Raw genomic sequence first — 17,186 nt, forward strand, 5'->3', positions numbered from 1 at the left:
CACACACACACAGCCTGGTGAAGAAAGCGGAACATCTTCATCTTCAGGAGGCTGAAGAAATTTGGCTTGTCACCTAAAACCCTCACAAACTTTTACAGATGCACAATCGAGAGCATCCTGTCAGGCTGTATCACCGCCTGGTAGAGCAACTGCTCCGCCCACAACCGTAAGGCTCTCCAGAGGGTAGTGAGGTCTGCACAACGCATCACCGGGGGCAAACTACCTGCCCTCCAGGACACCTACACCAACCAATGTCACAGGAAGGCCATAAAGATTCATCAGGGACAACAACCACCCGAGCCACTGCCTGTTCACCCCGCTATCATCCAGAAGGCGCGGTCAGTACAGGTGCATCAAAGCTGGGACCGAGAGACTGGAAAAACAGCTTCTTTCTCAATGCCATCAGACAGTTAAACAGCCATCACTAACATAGAATGGCTGCTGCCAACATACTGACTCAACTCCAGCCACTTTAATACATGGATTTAAAAAAGGTATCACTAGTCACTTTAAATAACACCACTTTAATAATGTTTACATACCCTACATTACTCATCTCATATGTATATACTGTATTCTGTACCATCTACTGCATCTTGCCTATGTCATTCGGCCATCGCTCATCCATATATTTATATGTACATATTCTTATTCATTCCTTTACACTTGTGTGTATTAGGTAGTTGTTGTGGAATTGGTAGATTACATGTTAGATATTACTGCACTGTCGGGAACTAGAAGCACAAGCATTTCGCTACACTCGCATTAACATCTGCTAACCATGTGTATGTGACCAGTAACATTTGATTTGATTTGATGGTCAGGGGTAGGTGGGGGTCAGGTGGAAGGCCAGAGGGTGTGAGAGAGATTGTGGGTGTTAATGACAATGCTGACAGATGGGCCGAGGATTTATTAAGGGTCAGGGTTAAGGGTTAAGGGTCAGGGTTAAGGGTCAGGGTTAAGGGTTAAGGGTCAGGGTTAAGGGCTAAGGGTCAGGGTTAAAGGTTAAGGGTCAGGGTTAAGGTTCACACTTGGTATCAAAACGTATAACTGCACTTTTAGCTAGTGAACTGTCCATTGTTGTCTCTGACCTCTAACCTCTGCTTCCAGATCTGCCACCGCCATACTACATGTCCACGAATTACCTTGTAGCAGTGTGTAAAGTAATTTACTTCTTTAGGATTGGTGGGTCCCCTGTGGGACGGTTGAGCTAACGTAGGCTAATGCGATTAGAATGAGGTTGTAAGTAACAAGAACATTTCCCAGGACATAGACATATCTGATATTGGCTTAAATTCTTGTTAATCTAATTGCACTGTCCAATTTACAGTAGCTACAGTAGCTATTACAGTGAAATTATACCATGCTATTGTTTGAGGAGAGTGTGCAGTTTTGAACATGAAAAGTTATTAATAAACAAATTAGGCACATTTGGGCAGTCTTGATACAACAATCTTGAACAGAAATAAACAGAACAGAAATAAAATGGTTCATTGGATCAGTCTGAAACGTTGCGCATATATTTCTGCCACCTTGTGGCCAAAATCTAAATTGCACCAGGGCTGGAATAATACATTATGGCCTTTCTCTTGCATTTCAAAGATGATGGTACAAAGAAAAATACAAAACAACGGTTGTTATTATCTTTTACCAGATCTAATGTTTTATACTTGCCTACATTCCTTTCACATTTCCACACATCTCCACAAACTGCAAAGTGTTTTCTTTCAAATGATGACTATCTGCACCCTGGTCAAGGTTTCCTGCGGAGGGAGTTTGGCCGCTCTCCGAACACATTGAGGAAGTGAAGGATGACTGGGCCAGGAAATGCATCTCTGGTAAATGTCAGTCATAGTGTTACAGGTCAAGTCTGAAGGAGTGAGGGGGGGGGGGGGATTTCAATATTTGTCTAATGGTAACACAAGCCTTTTATGGCCCTGTCCCTGTCCCTGTCCCTGTCCTTGTCTCTGTCCTTGTCCCTGTCCATGTCCTTGTCTCTGTCCCTGTCCCTGCTCCTGTCCCTGTCTCTGCACCTGTCTCTGCCCCTGTCCCTGCCCCTGTCCCTGTCCTTGTCTCTGCCCCTGTCCCTGTCCCTGTCCCTGTCCCTGCCTCTGCCCCTGTCGCTGTCCTTGTCTCTGCCCCTGTCCCTGTCCCTGCCCTTGCTTCTGTGATAGATTCAGCTCTTTTAGTGATGCCAGTTTGAGTGAGTTTGGTCTCTACATAAGGAGGGGAGGAAGTGGATCTGAAAAAGAAGACTGGGTCAGAAGACATCTCTCTCTCTCTCTCTCTCTCTCTCTCTCTCTCTGGTAGATTTAGAGGCCTAAGGAGTCAGAGTTACAGGATAGGTCTAATGGCGTGTTGGTAGCATTGAATGTTGTGCTACAGGTCACAGCTTGGGATGGAGACGGCGGACTCAACCGTCCCTGTCTTCTGTTCACTGTCCATTCATTTAACATGATGGTTAAATATCTGTCCGTTAATCTACAACTAACATAAATAACGAAGATACTCTCAAAAATCACAAAATGTGACATACATGTACAACCAGGATGAACACCAACACACACACACACACACACACACACACACACACAATAAAAACCAACTAGTCGTGATATCAATACAGCCAGGCTTTCTACCTTCACAACCAGAAGACAAATGAAGGAAAAAGAGAGAACAGAATATCGATAGATTTTTTTCACTTATACTTTTTAAATGTATTCACCAGCACAGCATGCCACTAATTAGACTATGTACAAAGGAAATGAATATCCCAAGGCTCAGGAGATGAGTATTATCAACAGTACTGATAAACCAGCTCCGTGGGGCATCTCCCATTGTGTGTGTGTGTATACGTCTCTGCCTTGCAGACACAGTTTCAGAATCATGCTTGGGGAGAAAATTACATGGTTCTGATTGGATGCTGTCAGGAGTATCTGCTTGGCCTTGTGTGTGTGCTTGTGTGATAACTGTGTGTGTGTGTGTGTGTGTGTGTGTGTGTGTGTGTGTGTGTGTGTGTGTGTGTGTGTGTGTGTGTGTGTGTGTGTGTGTGTGTGTGTGTGTGTGTGTGTGTGTGTGTGTGTGTGTGTGTGTGTGTGTGTGTGTTCATCCTGGTTATACATGTATGTCAAATTTTGTGAACCAGCTCTGTGGGGCATCTCTCATTGTGTGTGTGTGTGTGTTTCTCCCTCAGTCCTGTAAATGAATGGTGTATTCCAGGCGTCCCGCTATCACAGTAATTACAGCCATACAACCCCCACAGCATGCTCCCTCATAAACAGCACCTCCCTGTACAGTGATTTTCTATACAAGAATGGATTAGAATCTGTCGTCTTCTCCCATTATTTAGGAGATCACCATTCATCAAAATGGACGAAACGTGACTTGATTCACTAACCAGGAAGACAAGGGTTGCCTCCCAAATGGTACCCTATTCCCTACATAGACCTATGGGCCCTGGTCAACTGTAGTGCACCATAAAGGGAAGAGGATGCCATTTTTTTGAGGAGAACAAAGGAACAAACAGAGGAAATTAGAAGAAGGGTATATGGATCCAGATCACTAACTTATTGGTTCCAGATGAGTTTTAAAGTTGAAAAACAATCATTGATTGTTCTTTTAATATGTCTTGTTCCATTGGAAGAGGTGCAGTAGCCAATCATGTATCATCCTCGCGGTGTTTAATTAGATCTGTATTAGTATGAAGACTTCTGCACTGACGTCTCAGGGTAACAGTTAAGTGGACTATGGTGGGAAGCATTTTTTGATTGGTTATATAAGGAATAGGATGGCTCTGTCGGGGTCTGGTTGGCGGCAGGTAGCCCAGCGGCAGGTAGCCTAGCGGCATGTAGGTTAGCGGCAGGTAGCCTAGCGGCAGGTAGGTTAGCGGCAGGTAGGTTAGCGGCAGGTAGGTTAGCGGCATGTAGCCTAGCGGCAGGTAGGTTAGCAGCAGGTAGGTTAGCGGCAGGTAGGTTAGCGGCATGTAGCCTAGCGGCTGGTAGGTTAGCGGCAGGTAGGTTAGCGGCATGTAGCCTAGCGGCAGGTAGGTTAGCGGCAGGTAGGTTAGCGGCATGTAGCCTAGCGGCTGGTAGGTTAGCGGCAGGTAGGTTAGCGGCATGTAGCCTAGCGTCAGGTAGGTTGGCAGCAGGTAGGTTAGCGGCATGTAGCCTGGCGGCAGGTAGCCTGGCGGCAGGTAGCCTAGCGGCAGGTAGGTTAGTGTCAGGTAGGTTAGCGGCAGGTAGATTGGCAATTAAGAGTGTTGGGCCATGCTGAAAGGTCACTGGTTAAAATCCCTGAGCCGACTAGGTGAAAAAACTGCCGATGTGCTCTTGAGCAAGGCACTTAACACTAATTTCTCTGGAAAGTTGCTCTGGATATGAGTGTCAGTAAATGACTAAAATGTAAGTGTTGGTTATATGAGGAATAGGATGGCTCTATCAGGGTCTGGTTAGTTATATGAGGAATAGGATGGCTCTATCAGGGTCTGGTTAGTTATATGAGGAATAGGATGGCTCTATCAGGGTCTGGTTAGTTATATGAGGAATAGGATGGCTCTATCAGGGTCTGGTTAGTTATATGAGGAATAGGATGGCTCTATCAGGGTCTGGTTAGTTATATGAGGAATAGGATGGCTCTATCAGGGTCTGGTTAGTTATATGAGGAATAGGATGGCTCTATTAGGGTCTGGTTAGTTTTATGAGGAATAGGATGGCTCTATCAGGGTCTGGTTAGTTATATGAGGAATAGCATGGCTCTATCAGGGTCTGGTTAGTTATATGAGGAATAGGATGGCTCTGTCAGGGTCTGGTTAGTTATATGAGGAATAGGATGGCTCTATCAGGGTCTGGTTAGTTATATGAGGAATAGCATGGCTCTATCAGGGTCTGGTTAGTTATATGAGGAACATGATGGCTCTGTCAGCTGTCACGAACCGGCTCAAAGTTCGTAACAAAAAGGGAGACAACTTGGAGATAAGGAATAACAAAATATATTTATTAACTAAGGTAACCTATATACAAATAAACAATAGTGTTTTTGCATAGTGAGTCTCCCAATGAATGTGGAAGAGGTGTATTTATCCTGGGACACACCCGGGCCCAGATGTTTCCCATGTCGCTGACGACCCTCCCGGCTCCGCCCACCGGCATCCTAATAAGGAAACAAGAGCAAAGAGAGAGAATACGGCCGACAGAGTGGGAGGGTGGTTCTGTCAGGTTCTGGTTCTATCTGCAAACTGAAGAGTCTCTGAATGTGTTGTCCATTAGATGGAAAAAGAAAAGCACTTGTACCATTGTACCTTTCAGAGAGGCCAGACTGTTCTCTATATAGCACAGTACCTTTCAGAGAGGCCAGACTGTTCTCTACATAGCACAGTACCTTTCAGAGAGGCCAAACTGTTCTCTATATAGCACAGTACCTTTCAGAGAGGCCAGACTGTTCTCTATATAGCACAGTACCTTTCAGAGAGGCCAAACTGTTCTCTATATAGCACAGTACCTTTCAGAGAGGCCAGACTGTTCTCTATATAGCACAGTACCTTTCAGAGAGGCCAGACTGTTCTCTATATAGCACAGTACCTTTCAGAGAGGCCAGACTGTTCTCTATATACCACAGTACCTTTCAGAGAGGCCAGACTGTTGTCTATATACCACAGTACCTTTCAGAGAGGCCAGACTGTTCTCTATATAGCACAGTACCTTTCAGAGAGGCCAGACTGTTGTCTATATACCACAGTGCCTTTCAGAGAGGCCAGACTGTTCTCTATATACCACAGTACCTTTCAGAGAGGCCAGACTGTTCTCTATATAGCACAGTACATTTCAGAGAGGCCAGACTGTTGTCTATATACCACAGTGCCTTTCAGAGAGGCCAGACTGTTCTCTATATAGCACAGTACCTTTCAGAGAGGCCAGACTGTTCTCTATATAGCACAGTACCTTTCAGAGAGGCCAGACTGTTCTCTATATACCACAGTACCTTTCAGAGAGGCCAGACTGTTCTCTATATAGCACAGTACCTTTCAGAGAGGCCAGACTGTTCTCTATATACCACAGTACCTTTCAGAGAGGCCAGACTGTTCTCTATATAGCACAGTACCTTTCAGAGAGGCCAGACTGTTCTCTATATAGCACAGTACCTTTCAGAGAGGCCAGACTGTTCTCTATATAGCACAGTACCTTTCAGAGAGGCCAGACTGTTGTCTATATACCACAGTGCCTTTCAGAGAGGCCAGACTTCTCTATATAGCACAGTACCTTTCAGAGAGGCCAGACTGTTCTCTATATAGCACAGTACCTTTCAGAGAGGCCAGACTGTTCTCTATATAGCACAGTACCTTTCAGAGAGGCCAAACGGTTCTCTATATAGCACAGTATCTTTCAGAGAGGCCAGACTGTTCTCTATATAGCACAGTACCTTTCAGAGAGGCCAAACTGTTCTCTATATAGCACAGTACCTTTCAGAGAGGCCAGACTGTTCTCTATATACCACAGTACCTTGCAGAGAGGCCAGACTGTTCTCTATATAGCACAGTACCTTTCAGAGAGGCCAGACTGTTCTCTATATAGCACAGTACCTTTCAGAGAGGCCAGACTGTTCTCTATATAGCACAGTACCTTTCAGAAAGGCCAGACTGTTCTCTATATAGCACAGTACCTTTCAGAGAGGCCAGACTGTTCTCTATATAGCACAGTACCTTTTAGAGAGGCCAGACTGTTCTCTATATAGCACAGTATATTTCAGAGAGGCCAGAATGTTCTCTATATAGCACAGTACCTTTCAGAGAGGCCAGACTGTTGTCTATATACCACAGTGCCTTTCAGAGAGGCCAGACTGTTCTCTATATAGCACAGTACCTTTCAGAGAGGCCAGACTGTTCTCTATATAGCACAGTACCTTTCAGAGAGGCCAGACTGTTGTCTATATACCACAGTACCTTTCAGAGAGGCCAGACTGTTCTCTATATAGCACAGTACCTTTCAGAGAGGCCAGACTTTTGTCTATATACCACAGTGCCTTTCAGAGAGGCCAGACTTCTCTATATAGCACAGTACCTTTCAGAGAGGCCAGACTGTTCTCTATATAGCACAGTACCTTTCAGAGAGGCCAGACTGTTCTCTATATAGCACAGTACCTTTCAGAGAGGCCAAACTGTTCTCTATATAGCACAGTATCTTTCAGAGAGGCCAGACTGTTCTCTATATACCACAGTACCTTGCAGAGAGGCCAGACTGTTCTCTATATAGCACAGTACCTTTCAGAGAGGCCAGACTGTTCTCTATATACCACAGTACCTTTCAGAGAGGCCAGACTGTTCTCTATATAGCACAGTACCTTTCAGAGAGGCCAGACTGTTCTCTATATAGCACAGTACCTTTCAGAGAGGCCAGACTGTTCTCTATATAGCACAGTACCTTTCAAAGAGGCCAGACTGTCCTCTATATACCACAGTACCTTTCAGAGAGGCCAGACTGTTCTCTATATAGCACAGTACCTTTCAGAGAGGCCAGACTGTCCTCTATATACCACAGTACCTTTCAGAGAGGCCAGACTGTTCTCTATATAGCACAGTACCTTTCAGAGAGGCCAGACTGTTGTCTATATACCACAGTGCCTTTCAGAGAGGCCAGACTGTTCTCTATATAGCACAGTACCTTTCAGAGAGGCCAGACTGTTCTCTATATAGCACAGTACCTTTCAGAGAGGCCAGACTGTTGTCTATATACCACAGTACCTTTCAGAGAGGCCAGACTGTTGTCTATATACCACAGTGCCTTTCAGAGAGGCCAGACTTCTCTATATAGCACAGTACCTTTCAGAGAGGCCAGACTGTTCTCTATATAGCACAGTACCTTTCAGAGAGGCCAGACTGTTCTCTATATAGCACAGTACCTTTCAGAGAGGCCAAACTGTTCTCTATATAGCACAGTATCTTTCAGAGAGGCCAGACTGTTCTCTATATACCACAGTACCTTGCAGAGAGGCCAGACTGTTCTCTATATAGCACAGTACCTTTCAGAGAGGCCAGACTGTTCTCTATATACCACAGTACCTTTCAGAGAGGCCAGACTGTTCTCTATATAGCACAGTACCTTTCAGAGAGGCCAGACTGTTCTCTATATAGCACAGTACCTTTCAGAGAGGCCAGACTGTTCTCTATATAGCACAGTACCTTTCAGAGAGGCCAGACTGTCCTCTATATACCACAGTACCTTTCAGAGAGGCCAGACTGTTCTCTATATAGCACAGTACCTTTCAGAGAGGCCAGACTGTCCTCTATATACCACAGTACCTTTCAGAGAGGCCAGACTGTTCTCTATATAGCACAGTACCTTTCAGAGAGGCCAGACTGTTGTCTATATACCACAGTGCCTTTCAGAGAGGCCAGACTGTTCTCTATATAGCACAGTACCTTTCAGAGAGGCCAGACTGTTCTCTATATAGCACAGTACCTTTCAGAGAGGCCAGACTGTTGTCTATATACCACAGTACCTTTCAGAGAGGCCAGACTGTTCTCTATATAGCACAGTACATTTCAGAGAGGCCAGACTGTTGTCTATATACCACAGTGCCTTTCAGAGAGGCCAGACTTCTCTATATAGCACAGTACCTTTCAGAGAGGCCAGACTGTTCTCTATATAGCACAGTACCTTTCAGAGAGGCCAAACTGTTCTCTATATAGCACAGTACCTTTCAGAGAGGCCAGACTGTTCTCTATATAGCACAGTACCTTTCAGAGAGGCCAGACTGTTCTCTATATAGCACAGTACCTTTCAGAAAGGCCAGACTGTTCTCTATATAGCACAGTGCCTTTCAGAGAGGCCAGACTTCTCTATATAGCACAGTACCTTTCAGAGAGGCCAGAATGTTCTCTATATAGCACAGTACCTTTCAGAGAGGCCAGACTTCTCTATATAGCACAGTACCTTTCAGAGAGGCCAGACTGTTCTCTATATAGCACAGTACCTTTCAGAGAGGCCAGATTGTTCTCTATATAGCACAGTACCTTTCAGAGAGGCCAAACTGTTCTCTATATAGCACAGTACCTTTCAGAGAGGCCAGACTGTTCTCTATATACCACAGTACCTTTCAGAGAGGCCAGACTGTTCTCTATATAGCACAGTACCTTTCAGAGAGGCCAGACTGTTCTCTATATACCACAGTACCTTTCAGAGAGGCCAGACTGTTCTCTATATAGCACAGTACCTTTCAGAGAGGCCAGACTGTTCTCTATATAGCACAGTACCTTTCAGAGAGGCCAGACTGTTCTCTATATAGCACAGTACCTTTCAGAGAGGCCAGACTGTTCTCTATATAGCACAGTACCTTTCAGAGAGGCCAGACTGTTCTCTATATAGCACAGTACCTTTCAGAAAGGCCAGACTGTTCTCTATATAGCACAGTACCTTTCAGAGAGGCCAGACTGTTCTCTATATAGCACAGTACCTTTTAGAGAGGCCAGACTGTTCTCTATATAGCACAGTATATTTCAGAGAGGCCAGAATGTTCTCTATATAGCACAGTACCTTTCAGAGAGGCCAGACTGTTGTCTATATACCACAGTGCCTTTCAGAGAGGCCAGACTGTTCTCTATATAGCACAGTACCTTTCAGAGAGGCCAGACTGTTCTCTATATAGCACAGTACCTTTCAGAGAGGCCAGACTGTTGTCTATATACCACAGTACCTTTCAGAGAGGCCAGACTGTTCTCTATATAGCACAGTACCTTTCAGAGAGGCCAGACTGTTGTCTATATACCACAGTGCCTTTCAGAGAGGCCAGACTTCTCTATATAGCACAGTACCTTTCAGAGAGGCCAGACTGTTCTCTATATAGCACAGTACCTTTCAGAGAGGCCAGACTGTTCTCTATATAGCACAGTACCTTTCAGAGAGGCCAAACTGTTCTCTATATAGCACAGTATCTTTCAGAGAGGCCAGACTGTTCTCTATATACCACAGTACCTTGCAGAGAGGCCAGACTGTTCTCTATATAGCACAGTACCTTTCAGAGAGGCCAGACTGTTCTCTATATACCACAGTACCTTTCAGAGAGGCCAGACTGTTCTCTATATAGCACAGTACCTTTCAGAGAGGCCAGACTGTTCTCTATATAGCACAGTACCTTTCAGAGAGGCCAGACTGTTCTCTATATAGCACAGTACCTTTCAGAGAGGCCAGACTGTCCTCTATATACCACAGTACCTTTCAGAGAGGCCAGACTGTTCTCTATATAGCACAGTACCTTTCAGAGAGGCCAGACTGTCCTCTATATACCACAGTACCTTTCAGAGAGGCCAGACTGTTCTCTATATAGCACAGTACCTTTCAGAGAGGCCAGACTGTTGTCTATATACCACAGTGCCTTTCAGAGAGGCCAGACTGTTCTCTATATAGCACAGTACCTTTCAGAGAGGCCAGACTGTTCTCTATATAGCACAGTACCTTTCAGAGAGGCCAGACTGTTGTCTATATACCACAGTACCTTTCAGAGAGGCCAGACTGTTGTCTATATACCACAGTGCCTTTCAGAGAGGCCAGACTTCTCTATATAGCACAGTACCTTTCAGAGAGGCCAGACTGTTCTCTATATAGCACAGTACCTTTCAGAGAGGCCAGACTGTTCTCTATATAGCACAGTACCTTTCAGAGAGGCCAAACTGTTCTCTATATAGCACAGTATCTTTCAGAGAGGCCAGACTGTTCTCTATATACCACAGTACCTTGCAGAGAGGCCAGACTGTTCTCTATATAGCACAGTACCTTTCAGAGAGGCCAGACTGTTCTCTATATACCACAGTACCTTTCAGAGAGGCCAGACTGTTCTCTATATAGCACAGTACCTTTCAGAGAGGCCAGACTGTTCTCTATATAGCACAGTACCTTTCAGAGAGGCCAGACTGTTCTCTATATAGCACAGTACCTTTCAGAGAGGCCAGACTGTCCTCTATATACCACAGTACCTTTCAGAGAGGCCAGACTGTTCTCTATATAGCACAGTACCTTTCAGAGAGGCCAGACTGTCCTCTATATACCACAGTACCTTTCAGAGAGGCCAGACTGTTCTCTATATAGCACAGTACCTTTCAGAGAGGCCAGACTGTTGTCTATATACCACAGTGCCTTTCAGAGAGGCCAGACTGTTCTCTATATAGCACAGTACCTTTCAGAGAGGCCAGACTGTTCTCTATATAGCACAGTACCTTTCAGAGAGGCCAGACTGTTGTCTATATACCACAGTACCTTTCAGAGAGGCCAGACTGTTCTCTATATAGCACAGTACATTTCAGAGAGGCCAGACTGTTGTCTATATACCACAGTGCCTTTCAGAGAGGCCAGACTTCTCTATATAGCACAGTACCTTTCAGAGAGGCCAGACTGTTCTCTATATAGCACAGTACCTTTCAGAGAGGCCAAACTGTTCTCTATATAGCACAGTACCTTTCAGAGAGGCCAGACTGTTCTCTATATACCACCGTACCTTTCAGAGAGGCCAAACTGTTCTCTATATAGCACAGTACCTTTCAGAGAGGCAAGACTGTTCTCTACATACCACAGTACCTTTCAGAGAGGCCAGACTGTTCTCTATATAGCACAGTACCTTTCAGAGAGGCCAGACTTCTCTATATAGCACAGTACCTTTCAGAGAGGCCAGACTGTTCTCTATATAGCACAGTACCTTTCAGAGAGGCCAGATTGTTCTCTATATAGCACAGTACCTTTCAGAGAGGCCAAACTGTTCTCTATATAGCACAGTACCTTTCAGAGAGGCCAGACTGTTCTCTATATACCACAGTACCTTTCAGAGAGGCCAGACTGTTCTCTATATAGCACAGTACCTTTCAGAGAGGCCAGACTGTTCTCTATATACCACAGTACCTTTCAGAGAGGCCAGACTGTTCTCTATATAGCACAGTACCTTTCAGAGAGGCCAGACTGTTCTCTATATAGCACAGTACCTTTCAGAGAGGCCAGACTGTTCTCTATATAGCACAGTACCTTTCAGAGAGGCCAGACTGTTGTCTATATACCACAGTGCCTTTCAGAGAGGCCAGACTTCTCTATATAGCACAGTACCTTTCAGAGAGGCCAGACTGTTCTCTATATAGCACAGTACCTTTCAGAGAGGCCAAACTGTTCTCTATATAGCACAGTATCTTTCAGAGAGGCCAGACTGTTCTCTATATACCACAGTACCTTTCAGAGAGGCCAGACTGTTCTCTATATAGCACAGTACCTTTCAGAGAGGCCAGACTGTTCTCTATATACCACAGTACCTTTCAGAGAGGCCAGACTGTTCTCTATATAGCACAGTACCTTTCAGAGAGGCCAGACTGTTCTCTATATAGCACAGTACCTTTCAGAGAGGCCAGACTGTTCTCTATATAGCACAGTACCTTTCAGAAAGGCCAGACTGTTCTCTATATAGCACAGTACCTTTCAGAGAGGCCAGACTGTTCTCTATATAGCACAGTACCTTTCAGAGAGGCCAGACTGTTCTCTATATAGCACAGTATATTTCAGAGAGGCCAGAATGTTCTCTATATACCATAGTGCCTTTCCTACATCAACAGCACAATAGGTAATATCAGCTCACTTGTCCATGGGAATTATAAGCTCCTGTACATTCTTCTTGCAGCAGAACTTATAATAACTCAAACCTGTGTCTCAAATGGAACCCTATTCCCTATTCCCTACATAGTGCACTACTTTAGACCAGGGCCCTTAACCACCCTAGTCCCTACATAGTGCACTACTTTAGACCAGGGCACTTAACCAATTCCCTACATAGTGCACTACTTTAGACCAGGGCCCTTAACCACCCGATTCCCTACATAGTGCACTACTTTAGACCAGGGCCCTTAATCACCCAATTCCCTACATAGTGCACTACTTTAGACCAGGACCTATAACCCCCCTATTCCCTACCTAGACCCATAACCACCCTATTCCCTACATAGTGCACTACTTTAGAGCTGCAGGAGGACCAGCTGTAAATCAGGGGCAGCAGGGTAGCCTAGTGGTTAGAGTGTTGGACTAGTAACCAGCAGGTAGCCTAGTGGTTAGAGTGTAGAGGTGGCAGGTAGCCTAGTGGTTAGAGTGTTGGATTAGTAACCAGCAGGGTAGCCTAGTAGTTAGAGCGTTGGACTAGTAACCAGCAGGTAGCCTAGTGGTTAGAGTGTTGGACTAGTAACCAGCAGGTAGCCTAGTGGTTAGAGCGTTGGACTAGTAACCAGCAGGTAGCCTAGTGGTTAGAGTGTTGGACTAGTAACCAGCAGGTAGACTAGTGGTTAGAGTGTTGGACTAGTAACCAGCAGGTAACCTAGTGGTTAGAGTGTTGGACTAGTAACCAGCAGCTAGTCTAGTGGTTAGAGCGTTGGACTAGTAACCAGCAGGTAGCCTAGTGGTTAGAGTGTTGGACTAGTAACCAGCAGGTAGCCTAGTGGTTAGAGTGTTGGACTAGTAACCAGCAGGTAACCTAGTGGTTAGAGTGTTGGACTAGTAACCAGCAGGTAGTCTAGTGGTTAGAGCGTTGGACTAGTAACCAGCAGGTAGCCTAGTGGTTAGAGTGTTGGACTAGTAACCAGCAGGTAGACTAGTGGTTAGAGTGTTGGACTAGTAACCAGCAGGTAGCCTAGTGGTTAGAGTGTTGGACTAGTAACCAGCAGGTAGCCTAGTGGTTAGAGTGTTGGACTAGTAACCAGCAGGTAGCCTAGTGGTTAGAGTGTTGGGCCAGTAACCAGCAGGTAGCCTAGTGGTTAGAGTGTTGAACTAGTAACCAGCAGGGTAGCCTAGTGGTTAGAGTGTTGGACTAGTAACCAGTAGGTAGACTAGTGGTTAGAGTGTTGGACTAGTAACCAGCAGGTAGCCTAGTGGTTAGAGCATTGGACTAGTAACCAGCAGGTAGCCTAGTGGTTAGAGTGTTGGACTAGTAACCAGTAGGTAGACTAGTGGTTAGAGTGTTGGACTAGTAACCAGTAGGTAACCTAGTGGTTAGAGCATTGGACTAGTAACCAGCAGGGTAGCCTAGTGGTTAGAGCATTGGACTAGTAACCAGCAGGTAGCCTAGTGGTTAGAGTGTTGGACTAGTAACCAGTAGGTAGACTAGTGGTTAGAGTGTTGGACTAGTAACCAGTAGGTAACCTAGTGGTTAGAGCATTGGACTAGTAACCAGCAGGGTAGCCTAGTGGTTAGAGTGTTGGACTAGTAACCAGCAGGGTAGCCTAGTGGTTAGAGCATTGGACTAGTAACCGAATGGTTGCTGGATTGAATCCTCCGAGCTGACAAGGTAAACATCTGTCATTCTCCCCCTGATCAAGGCAGTTAACCCACTGTTCCTAGGCCGTCATTGTAAATAACAATTTGTTCTTAACTGACCTAGTTAAATAAATAAAAAATCTGAGGTCTGCCAGGTGAAGGATAAGATAGTTTTTTAAGTGAAACCTGACTGAAATCACTACTGTATCTCCTAAAGAGCAGAGTTCAGTTTGGTGCGACCGACGTGAACAGAATCTCAATCAATCTCAAACAATTAACAGTCCGCTGATTTTAACCCTACAGATTTGGTGAAGAGAATCTTCATCTGATGTCTCCTCGCTCAATTTACAAGGCCGTGTTTCTGTTCTTTGCCTAAACGAGAAGTAAAATGTCCACGGGGTTCATTCAATGGAATTTCAGCCTATGCAATGTACGGTCTTCCCAATCAAGCTGCACTGTAAAGAAATAGTGTAGTTTCTTGTAAAACTGCTTGTTTGGACTGCAGCTGTAGACCAGACGTAGCTGTGGTTTCCTCCTCCGTGCAGGTGTCTCCTCGGCTCAGACAGCTTTCGTCAGGTCATGTTACCCAACGCAGCCGGAACAGGAGCAATGAAATGAAACTCACAACACCTCCTCTTTGTGTGTTCCCTTTGTCCTCCCTCTTTCCACCTTCTTCCCTTTCCACACTCTCTCTTTCCCCTCCTTCCTTTTCTTACATCCTCTAGGCGGGATCAAGGAGTTCCTCACTGGTGAAACACGACCCCCTGCCATGCTGCGTCCGACACACACACACATGCGCGCGCGCGGGCGGGCACACAGACACACACACATGCACACACCGCAGTGTCGGTTTCAACGGGTTCCAAAAAAGACTGGGTGCCACTGGAGTCCAGCACAGGGAGACCTACTCTACTGTCATGGTGATCAGGGAGAACTATTCTAGTGTCATGGTGATCAGGGAGAACTATTCTAGTGTCATGGTGATCAGGGAGACCTATTCTATTGTCATGGTGATCAGGGAGACCTACTCTATTGTCATGGTGATCAGGGACACCTATTCTATTGTCATGGTGATCAAGGATACCTATTCTATTGTCATGGTGATCGAGGAGACCTATTCTATTGTCATGGTGATCGAGGAGACCTATTCTATTGTCATGGTGATCAGGGAGACCTATTCTATTGTCATGGTGATCAGGGAGACCTATTCTATTGTCATGGTGATCAAGGAGACCTATTCCATTGTCATGGTGATCAGGGAGACCTATTCTATTGTCATGGTGATCAGGGAGACCTATTCTAATGTCATGGTGATCAGGGAGAACTATTCTATTGTCATGGTGATCAAGGAGACCTATTCTATTGTCATGGTGATCAGGGAGACCTATTCTATTGTCATAGTGATCAAGGAGACCTATTCTATTGTCATGGTGATCAGGGAGACCTATTCTATTGTCATGGTGATCAGGGAGACCTATTCTATTGTCATGGTGATCAGGGAGAACTATTCTATTGTCATGGTGATCAGGGAGAACTATTCTATTGTCATGGTGATCAGGGAGAACTATTCTATTGTCATGGTGATCAGGGAGACCTATTGTGTGTTTGTGTGTGTGCGTGCGTGCGTGTGTGCCTGTTTGTGCGTGCGTGCGTGTAACACGCTTCACAGGACATGAAAGAGAAAAGACTGCAGACCTTCATGAGGCCCTGGGGGTTGATGACGCTGTGACGGTGGTGTGAGATTTACTGTAAGAAGGACCTGTGACTCCTAACCGCAGCACACACACACACAAACCCCAGAGTCACAGGCTCCACTGACGATCATCTGGAAGAGTGACCGAAAACCTGAAAAACAAAGACACGCACGCACACACAGTAACACACACTCACACACACACACACACACACACACACACACACACAGTAACACACACACACAGTAACACACACACACACTCACACACACACAGTAACACACTCACTCACACACACACACACACACACACACACACACACACACACAGGGACACCCACACTCACTCACTCACACACACACACACACACACACAGGAACACACACACACTCACTCACACACATACACACACAAACACACACACACAGGAACACACACTCACTAACTCTCACACACACACATACCATTATAGTTTTTGCAGGTGGAGACCCAGTCCCAACCAGATTGTCTTTGCTCTTCCTCACGCTCCTGAAATAAGAGTTGTCTATATTAGAGAGGGGTCATTTGAGTTGCACTCAGGAGACTTTAAATATGTCAACACCTCACAAGGCAACAAATCATTGGCCAGGAGAAGCTGTGGGATATCACCGTGTGGGATTGTCAGAGATCAGATTCAGATTAGGTTACTACCACTAGCAGTTCTGGCGGGGGGGGGGGGGGGGGGGGGGGGGGGGGGCAGTGCCCCTGTGACAACAATGTTGGACCTCCTTGTGGCCCCCCTAAATGTGAAGTATGAAATAATTTTGACATAACAAATTTTTGATATCGTTCTTTTTTTTTTTTTTTTTTTACATCTGTTGTTAGACAGCGGCAACGATGACGATTATGAACAATGGTCTTTTTCCTGCTAATGCAGTGAAGAGCATCTCCACTGATGTACTGTGCGAGTGGGGCAACACCAGACTATAGAGTTCCTAATCTAACCGCCAGAAGCTATAGAGAAGCATCATCTCCAGCCAGGTGGTTCTCCTGATGAACATTGTTTAAGTTCACCGGGTTCATACTTGTACCCGTGCCAGACTGTATGTAAATCAAACTGACTGACAGCTATTGAACGATCTCCCATGGGGTTTAGATCAAGTTTAGATAAAGTACTGTAAATGGCTGAATGGAATCTGGCATTGTCTCAGTACTCCCTCTACAAAGTACGTATAAAGATTCATATTTTTTTTAACTA

This window comes from Oncorhynchus mykiss, chromosome 8 (assembly GCF_057628025.1).
Source record: "Oncorhynchus mykiss isolate SJ-2025 chromosome 8, ASM5762802v1, whole genome shotgun sequence".
Classification (NCBI taxonomy): Eukaryota; Metazoa; Chordata; class Actinopteri; order Salmoniformes; family Salmonidae; genus Oncorhynchus; species Oncorhynchus mykiss.